The sequence below is a fragment of the Phoca vitulina genome, unplaced genomic scaffold (genome assembly GCF_004348235.1).
Source record: "Phoca vitulina isolate PV1807 unplaced genomic scaffold, GSC_HSeal_1.0 scaffold2, whole genome shotgun sequence".
NCBI lineage: Eukaryota > Metazoa > Chordata > Mammalia > Carnivora > Phocidae > Phoca > Phoca vitulina.
In genome coordinates, this window is record NW_022589705.1 from 9,384,777 (window position 1) to 9,394,503 (window position 9,727).

Below are 9,727 nucleotides of genomic sequence, written 5' to 3' on the forward strand. Positions count from 1 at the left end.
TTGTATAAAACTTCATTATGTGTTGCTGGATTTAGTTTCCTAGTGTTTTGCTGTGGATTTTTCATCTATATTCTTAACAGATACTGTTTTTTGCTTTTGTTTTTTGATACCAGGGTAAGACTATGGAGGACTGATTATAGTTCTTAAACACTTAAGCTAGTTGGACCTGGGGTTTTCTTTGTAAGTTTTTTAAACTACTAATTCCATCTCTACTTGTAATAGGTCTATTCAGATTTTCCATTTCTTCTTTAGTCAGTTTTGATAGTTTGTGTTTTTCTAGGAACATATTGGCATGTAGTTCATAATATTTCCCTTTTTCTTTTTTTTTTGTATTTCAAGTTTTTATTTAAATTCTAGTTAGTTAACATATAGTGTAATACTGATTTCAGGTGTAGAATATAGTAGAATATAGTGATTCATATAACTTACATATAACACCCAGTGCTCATCACAACCGCCCTCATTAACACCCATAACCCATTTAGCCCATTCCCTGCCCACTCCCCTCCAGCAATCCTCAGACTATAGTTAATAGTCTTTTATGGTTTGACTCCCTTTCTCTTTTTTTTCCTTCCTTCCCCTATGTTCATCTGTTTTGTTTTTTAAATTCCACATATGAGTGAAATCACATGGTATTTGTCTTTCTCTGACTTATTTTGCTTAGCATAATGCACTCTAGCTCCATCCACGTTGTTGCAAATGGCAAGGTTTCATTCTTTTTGATGGCCAAATAATATTCTTGTGTGTGTGTGTGTGTGTGTGTGTGTGTGTGTGTGTGTGTATGCCACACCTTCTTTATCCATTCACCAGTCAATGAGCCTTTGGGCTCTTCCAATAATTTGGCTATTGTTGATAATGCTGCTATAAACATCAAGGTGCATGTGTCCCTTCAAATCAGTATTTTTGTATCCTTTAGGTAAATACCTAGTAGTGCAGTTGGTGAGTCATAGGGTAGTTCTATTTTTAACTTTTTGAGGAAATTCCATACTATTTTCCAGGGTGGCTATACCAGTTTGCATTCCCATCAACAGTGTAAGGGGGTTCCCCTTTCTCCACATCCTTGCCAACACCAGTTGTTTCCTGGGTGGTTAATTTTATCCATTCTGACAGGTGTGAGGTGGTATCTCATTGTAGTTTTGTATTTCCCTTTAATATTCTCTTATTTCTGTTTGGTCAGTAGAGAAATCCCTTTAGTTATTCCTAATTTTAGTAATTTTAATCTTCTCTCTGTTTTTTTCATTAAGTTTTGGTAGGAGTTTGAATAGAATTGGTGCTAATTTTCTGTTTTTTTTTTTCTCCTTTAAATGATTGGTATAATTCAGTAGTGAAGCTATCTACTCCTGGACTTTTCTTTTTTGGAAAGTTTTTGATTACTGATTCAATCTCTTATAATAAATCTATTGAGATTTTCTATTTCTTCTTGAGGTCAGTTTTGGTGATTTGTGTATTCTAGGACTTTGTCCATTTTATTTAAATTATCTAATTGTTGGTGTATTATTTATAGTATTCTTTCAAAATCTTTTTAATTCTTTAAAGTTGGTAGTAATGTCTCTACTTTCATTTCTAACTTTAGTTATTTGCATCTTCCTTCATTTTTTTTTAGCATGGGTAAAGGTTTGTTCATTTTGTTATTATTTTCAAAGAACCAACTTTTGGTTTAATTTATTTTCTCTTTTTTCTGTTTTCTATTTCATTTATCTCTGTTCTGATTTTTATTATTTCCTTCTTTCTGCTGGCTTTGGGTTTAGTTTGTTCCTCTCTTTTCTGATCACTTGAGGTGTTGACTTAAGTTGTTGATTTGAGATTTTTATTTATTTTTAATATAAGCATTTGTAGACATAAATTTCCCTCTTAGCCCCACTTTGGCTTCATTCTATAAGTTTTGGAATTTTTATTTGTCTCAAACTATTTTCTAATCTCCATAGTAATTTTTTCTTTGACTTGTTGTTTAAGAGTGTATTTAATTTCCACACAGTTCTGAATTCTACAGTTTCCTTCTGTTACTGATGTCTAGCATTTCCATTGTGTTAGAAGAAGATATTTTGTATTTCAATCTTGAGAATTTTATTGGGAATTCTTTTATATACTCGAATGGTCTAACCTGAAGAAGGTTCTATGTGTACTTAGAAGAATGTGTATGCTGAAGTTGGATGGAGGCTACTGTGTCTATCTGTTAAGTCTAGTTTATTACAGTGTTCTTAAGTTCTCTATTTCCTCATTGATCTTCTGTCTAAATGTTCAATCCATTATTGGAAGTGGTGTATTGAAATATAGAACTATCTATTTTTCCCTTCAATTCTGTCAATATTTGTTTCATATATTTTGGAGCTCTGTTTCTGGTGCATGTATATTTTTTCTTGATGAATTATCTCTTTATTAATATATGATGTCCCTAAGTCTCTTGTAACAGTTTTTGATTTAAAGTCCATTTTGCTATTGTGGACATTGCTGCTATAAACATTGGGGTGCATGTACTCCTTCGGATCACTACATTTGTATCTTTGGGGTAAATACCCAGTAGTGCAATTGCTGGGTCGTACAGTAGCTTTATTTTCAACTTTTTGAGGAACCTCCATACTGTTTTCCAGAGTGGCCACAATAGCCAAACTATGGAAAGAGCCAAGATGTCCATCAACAGATGAATGGATAAAGAAGATGTGGTGTATATATATATATATAAAATATTATGCAGCCATCAAAAAAACCGAAATCTTGCCATTTGCAATGATGTGGATAGAACTAGAGGGTATTATGCTTAGCAAAATAAGTCAATCAGAGAAAGACATGTATCATATGACCTCACTGATATGAGGAATTCTTAATCTCAGGAAAGAAACTGAGGGTTGCTGGAGTGGTGGGGGTGGGAGGGATGGGGTGGCTGGGTGATAGACATTGGGGAGGGTATGTGCTATGGTGAGTGTTGTGAATTGTGTAAGACTGATGAATCACAGACCTGTACCTCTGAAACAAATAATACATTATATGTTAAAAAAAAAAAAAAAAAAGATAGTAGAAAGGGAAAAAATGAAGGGGGGGGATATCAGAGGGGGGAGACGAACCAAGAGAGACTATGGACTCTGAGAAACAAACTGAGGGTTGTAGAGGGCAGGGGAGTGGGGGGATGGGTTATCCTGGTGATGGGTATTAAAGAGAGCATGTATTGAATTGAGCACTGGGTGTTATATGCAAACAGTGAATCATGGAACACTACATCAAAAACTAATGATGTAATGTATGGTGATTAACATAACATAATAAAATAAAATAATAATGTCCATTTTGTCTGATGTTAGTATAAACACTCAGCTCTCTTGGCTGTTATTTGCATGGGATATCTTTTTTCCATCTTTATACTTTCAACATATTTGTGTTTATGTATTTAAAATGAGTCTGGTCCATGCAGCATGTACTTGGATCATTTTTTTAATTGATATGCTATGACAAATCTGTCTTTTAATTATGACTTTAATACGTTTAAATTTAAAGTGACTATTGACAATGAAGGACTACAACAATTTTACTATATTTCTATATATATTTCTATATGCTTTATACCTTTTTTCTTCCTCAGTTCTTTCTAATAACCCTCCTTTGTGTTTGATTTGTGTTTGTGTGTGTGTGTGGTGTAGAATTTTGATTATCTCTTTATTTCCTTTCAGTGTATATACATATTTCTTGGTTATTTTCCTAGTGGTTACTATGGGCATTAAAGATAAAATGTTAACTTTATAATAATTTAATTTGAATTGATACCAACTTAGCTTCAAAATATACATGGATGCTTCTCCTATTTAGCTCTGATCCCTCTTTTATGTTGTTATTGTCACAAATTACATCTTTTTACATAGATTTGTAATTAATCTTTTATGTGTCTTTTAAATCTTATAGGGTATAAAAAGAGAGCTTATAAACTAGAAAACAATTATACTTGCTTTTATGTTTACCAATGTAATTACCTTTACCAGTGATCATTATTTGAATGGCTTGGAGTTACCATCTAATGTCCTTTCATCTCAGCCTGAAGGACTCCCTTTAGCATTTTTTTTTTTTTCGGTAAGGTGACTCTGATATTGACAGCCCCTCTTAGCTTTTGTTTTTGTGAGACTGTCTTATTTTTTCCTTTATCTTTGAAGAGTAGTTTTACCAGATATAGATTTCTTGGTTGACAGATTTTTATTTTCAGCTTGCTTTAAATATATCCTTCTACTACTTTCTCTCTCTCTCTCTCTCTCTTTTTTTTTTTAAGATTTTGTTTATTCATTTGGGAGAGAGAAGGAGCACACAAGCAGGGGGAGCAGGAGAGGGAGAAGCATACTCCCCACTAAGCAAGGAGTCCAATGTAGGGCTAGATCCCAGGACCCTGGGATCAGGACCTGAGCCAAAGGCAGACACTTAACCAACTGAGCCACCCAGGCACCCTCATTCTACTACTTTCTTGCCTCCATAGTCTCTGATGTTCATCTTCTTGAGGATCCCTTATACCATGATGAGTTGCTTTTTTTTTTTTTTAAGATATATTTCTTATTTAGAGAGACAGGGGAGAGGGGCAAAGGAGAGAGAGAATCTCAAGCACACAGAACCCAGCATGGGACTCAATCTCATGACCGTGAGATCATGACCTGAGCCAAAACCAAGAATCGGATCCTTAATCAACTGAGCCGCCCAGGCTCCCCAATGAGTTGCTTCTTCCTTTCTGCTTTTAAGATTCTGTCTTTGGTTTTGTCTTTCAGTAGTTTGAAATAATTTGTCTTAATGCAAATCTATTTATCCTGTTTGTAATTTGTTGAGCTTCTTGTGTGTGTAGACTTATGTCCATCATAATTGGAAATTTGGGTCTTCACATTTTTTTTTGTCTTCTCCTTTTCTTCTCTCTTCTCAGACTCCCATAATATGTATATTGTTAAGCTTACTGGTGTCCCACAAACCCCTTGGTCTCTGTACACTCCTCTTAATCTCTTTTATTTTTCCTCTGAATGGCTAATTTCAATTATTCTATCTTCAAGTTCTCAGATTCTTCCTATCTGAATCTGGTATTGAGCTGCTCTAGAGAATTTTTTATTTTAACTATTGTATTTTTCAGATGCAGTATTTCTATTTGGTTCTTTCCTATAATTATTTTCTCTTCATTGATATTCACTATTTGCCCATACATTGTTCTCTGATATCCTTTATTTGTTTGTTCATTATTTCCTTCAGGTCTTTGAGCATATTTAAGACAGAGTCTTTGTGTCATCAAGTTCAATGTCCAACATTCCTCTGGGTTGGTTTCTATCAATTTTTCTTTTTCCTTTGAATAAACCATGCTTTTCTGTTTCTTTGAATGCTTTGTAATTTGTTGTTCATAACTGGACATATTGACCATCATAATGTACTGATTCTGGAAATCAGATTCCCCCCTTCTCCAGGGAGTTCAATTGTTGGTTGATGATAAGCAAAATTATTCTTTCTTTAAAAGGTGACTTTTCCAAACTATTTGCAAATGTTGTATTCTTTGTCATGTGTGATCATGATGTCTCTGCTCTGTTATCTACATGTTTAGCCAGTGACCTGACAGAGGTTTCCTTAAATACTTGTACCCAAAAAGAAAATACAAGTGTTCTTTCCCTTTAAGTTCTTTAGACAGTGGAAATCACTTCTGTCTGTGTTTGAAATGATCACCCACTGTGCTTTTATGCGTTTGTCAGTCAGATCAAAATATAAACCTAGAATTTTGGAGGACAAAGCTTCTCTGGAACTAACAAGCCATAGCAGGATATGGACCACTATCTTATGGCCGACTCCTGCATGGCTTCCCAATTTCTTTGCATGATTCATATTTTTTGTTAAAAACTAGTTATTTTGTTTTTCTTATTTTTTTGTTAGTTTTAGAATTCTTCCACATTTAAACACACATGCAGGAATGGGTCTACAACTCAAGCCATAAAAGCAGGTTGATCCAAAAATTCCAAGTTTTGATAGAAAAGTCTTCCCTTAAATAATTTTAAAAATACTGAGACCTACACACTCCCAACTTAAACTCTTACCTACACAAATTTACAATATTTATAAACAAGTCACAGGCTAGTGCTGAATTGCTTTTAACATGAATTCATTCTAGAGCAACACAGACCAAAATATCATTGAAGCTAATTAATATAATACAAAGTTAAGTTTTAGACTTCCACATGACAAATGATACCAACATGAGACATTAAAGAAGGTAACCTAACCCAATAAATCTACAGCAGTTTTGATAAAAGCCACTGAAGTACAACACAGCTAAGTTGCAACATGCAAGGGTCAGTTCCCTGCCCCCACAGCTCTTGGTGCAGTGATTTCCTAGGTGGATGGTCTACACAGGATGCAGGACATGACATAGTCCTCACCCCTGAACAAGTCCAGCTTCTTTTTGGGGGTCAGGGCCTGCAAGTGCCTGTCAGCTCCAGCCTTTAGGTGCTTGCCCCTACCTTGGGAGAAGACAGCAAGTGGACAGGCTGGGGTGGGGCTGTAAGCCCCCTGCTGTCTGCCATCATACCCAAACTGGGCATCTTCCCAGTCTAGGCCAATGCTGGCTGAAATCCAGGGACAGGACATTTCTGCCTGGACATAATGTGTTACCCTGGCAAGCACCATAGGTCTCCTAGACCCAGAACAAGATCCTGTTTGTGGCCACTGGGGTGCACAGCCCTTGGTACCTGCTAGAGCTGGGACCCAGGCTCTATCCACTATTGCTTGGCATCTGCCTGAAAACCTCACTGGTCACTGAATAAATGAGGTCCTCTCAAGGGCTGGACTGATTCTGGACTACTAGCCAGAACCTGTCACTTTGCCCATGCAAGGTCAGTGGGAGGCCACCTCAGTGGCTGCTCCACAGGCCCACAAATGACTCTGGCTGTGGCCACCTCCCAAGGCATCTGTCCTGGCCTCCTTCCAGGCCATTGTGACATATGGCAGGTCAGTGGCTGCAGCTCAGGGTATGACCTCTTTCCTCTGACAGCATTGTGAGGGAGGTGGGGACCAGTCATAGATGTCGGAGAGCCACAGCTGCACCTCCTGCTTGTACAAGTAGCCCTCTTGCATCAGTATGTGGTGCTTCTCCAGCATGTCCTCTAGGCTGGGCTTGTGTGTCACCAGGTACTGGTTACTGCAGGCACAGTACTTGTACTTGGTGTTGAAGCCTGGGTTGTGCGCATGCTGTATGTCCATAGACAAGAGCCAAGCACCCAGGAACACCTAAGTTACTGTGCCACGTGCACAAGTGTGGCTGAGGTGCAGGTAGTGCATCAGGTTGGTCGAGAGCACATAGCCACCCCCCAGCGTGTAGGGTAGCTAGTAGTCACAGAGCAACCAGGTGGCCTCGTACTAGTGCTCCTGGGCTTGACATGGACTTGACCTAAAAAGAAGCCTCAGTAGAGGTGGCTGCAATGCACAGGGTCACACATGTGCAGGTTGGCCAGCAGCCGGTCCAGCTGCATGAACAAGTCTGCATTGAGCACAAACTTGAAGGCCACATGCTCAGCCAGCATGGCCAGCTCCTTGGCTGTGAGGTTCTTGCACACGTTGTGCATTGTGGACAGCAGCAGTAGGTCACCATGCTGTGCCTGCTCATACCCCAGGGCACACCCCTCCCCCACCCCCAGGCTGCCTGTGCCCACCATGAAGCATGCCTACACATCATCTGGGCTGCCTTGCCATGCCACTGCCAGCCATGTGCCATGTGCCAGGCCACCCAGGCCTAGTGCCATCTGGTGCCACCAGGCAGGCCACAGCAGCTTCATGATGCACATGTGGGAAGAACCCAAGGCCCTGAAGTCAGCAGGCAGGCCATGTCCACTGATGGTGGAGGCAGAGGGCCAGGGAAAAGCTAGTATATAGGAACTCTAGAAATCAGCCCTACTCACCCTTTACCCCCATTTCCAAAAGTTTGTTACTTTGCTGCTTGATCACTTATTTGGATCAATTCTGTACATTCCATATTCTTTGTTGTGTGGAGCCAACAAAATCTTTGGTAAGCTTCATAGTCAGCTAGTGACTGGTAGAAACTTTCTTAAATGACTTAAAGCAATAAATCTTCCACCATTTGCAAAGAGGTTCTGTGTATATATGTTGCAGTATGCCTTCAATGCTCTAATACTTTACAGTTCTTTCTTAGCTTTCATTTCCTGCTTGTGCAGTAATTCAGAGTTTCCATAGGGGAAAGATTAGGATCTTTTAAATTATCTTCCTGAGCGTCCATCTATCCTTGCCCATGTATTCTGCCATCTGGGTCTCTAGGAATAGTGTGTAACCTTTCAAAGCCATTTGTGAACATTTATTCCCTTGATTTTCCTATGTAATTTTCTTGGCCATCTTTTTTTGCCCTAACTAGTTTTTCTGCCTGAATTTTTTGCCCTAACTAGTTTTTCTGCCTAAAATTGCAGCTGCAATTTTATACAATTGCTATTATTTGTTTTTGACTATCAACCAGATGTTTCCTCACTGCGTGAACTCTGAGTCAGTTCAAAGCCCTGTGAATGGGCATTTCCAGGAAGCTTCCAGTCAGGTCATACAGTGACAGTTCTCTGGCAGTGGGCTTTTTTGGAAACTTCCCAAACAATTGTCCCTTCAGTAGCTACTACACTGCTGGGGTTTTGTTTTGTTTTTAGTTACTCTTGCTCTTAGGCCTCTCTTTTTCAAGACTACCACTGACCTGTGGTGGTGAGTAGGAATAGAGCATCCTCAGAGCTTACAGTTCTCACTGAGATTTAATTGTTGTTCTTAAAGAAATGCTCTCCAGCTTGTTGCACCTTTGGGTCATTTACAAAGTTTTGAAAAAGTTGATGTTGACCACTTTGCCAGTGTTCTCTCTGTGTCTGTCTCTCTCTGTGTGCTCTCTTATAGAGGAGTGGATATAAGAAGTCCTTACTTGACCTTTCCAGAAGTTTCTCTAAGACACTTTTTAGTAACATGTTTAGAGTTTGAAAAAGTGAAGTGAAAATACTCTGTCAAAACAAGATTCTTGCCAGCCCCACAATCAGGTGAACCAATTATTTCAAATAAATCTCTTTCTCAAGAATTTAGTTTTGGAAGCAGGAGGTGAGGAAATGAGTCTTGCTTACAAAAACTTATGAAAATAATACATCACATATATCTGGTCTACATATTTTTAACATGGGTTCCAAAGAAAGTCAGTGAAAAAAACCATAGTTTTTTCATCAAATAGTGCTGGAACACTGAATAGACAAATAGAAACAAAGCTGGCACTTACCCAATACCTTACACAAAATACATATTCTACATAGACCTCTATTTAAGATTTCTAATTTATAAAATTGATAAAAGTATATTTATGAGTAATTTTAGCATTCTTGGGGTAGGCAAAGTTTTTTTTTTATATATATATATAAAATGTAAAAGGCTTGAGCCATTAAAATTGATAAATTAGACTCATCATAATTAAAATTTTCTGCTTCAGACACTCTGTGATGATTAATTTCACGTGTCCAGTTTGGCTAAGCTATGGTGCCCAGTTGTTTGGCCAAACACTAATCCAGATGTTGCTGTGAAGATACTGTTTTAGATATGATTAACTTTTATAATCAGTTGGCTCTCAGTAAAGCAGATCATCTTCCATAATGTAGGTTAGCTACATCCAATCAATTGAAGGCCTTATGAGCAAAAACAGGTTTCTCAAGAAGAATGAATTCCACTTCCAGACTGGAACATAAAAAGTCTGACTGAATTTCCAGTCTTTTGACCTGCAGTGGAG

At 38.0% G+C, this 9,727-nt stretch overlaps 1 pseudogene; it reads right to left on the reverse strand.

Moving 5' to 3' along the window:
- Positions 1-6,948: 6,948 nt before the first annotated feature.
- Positions 6,949-7,637, reverse strand: LOC116641595 (annotated as a pseudogene).
- Between the last annotated feature and the right edge of the window lie 2,090 nt (positions 7,638-9,727).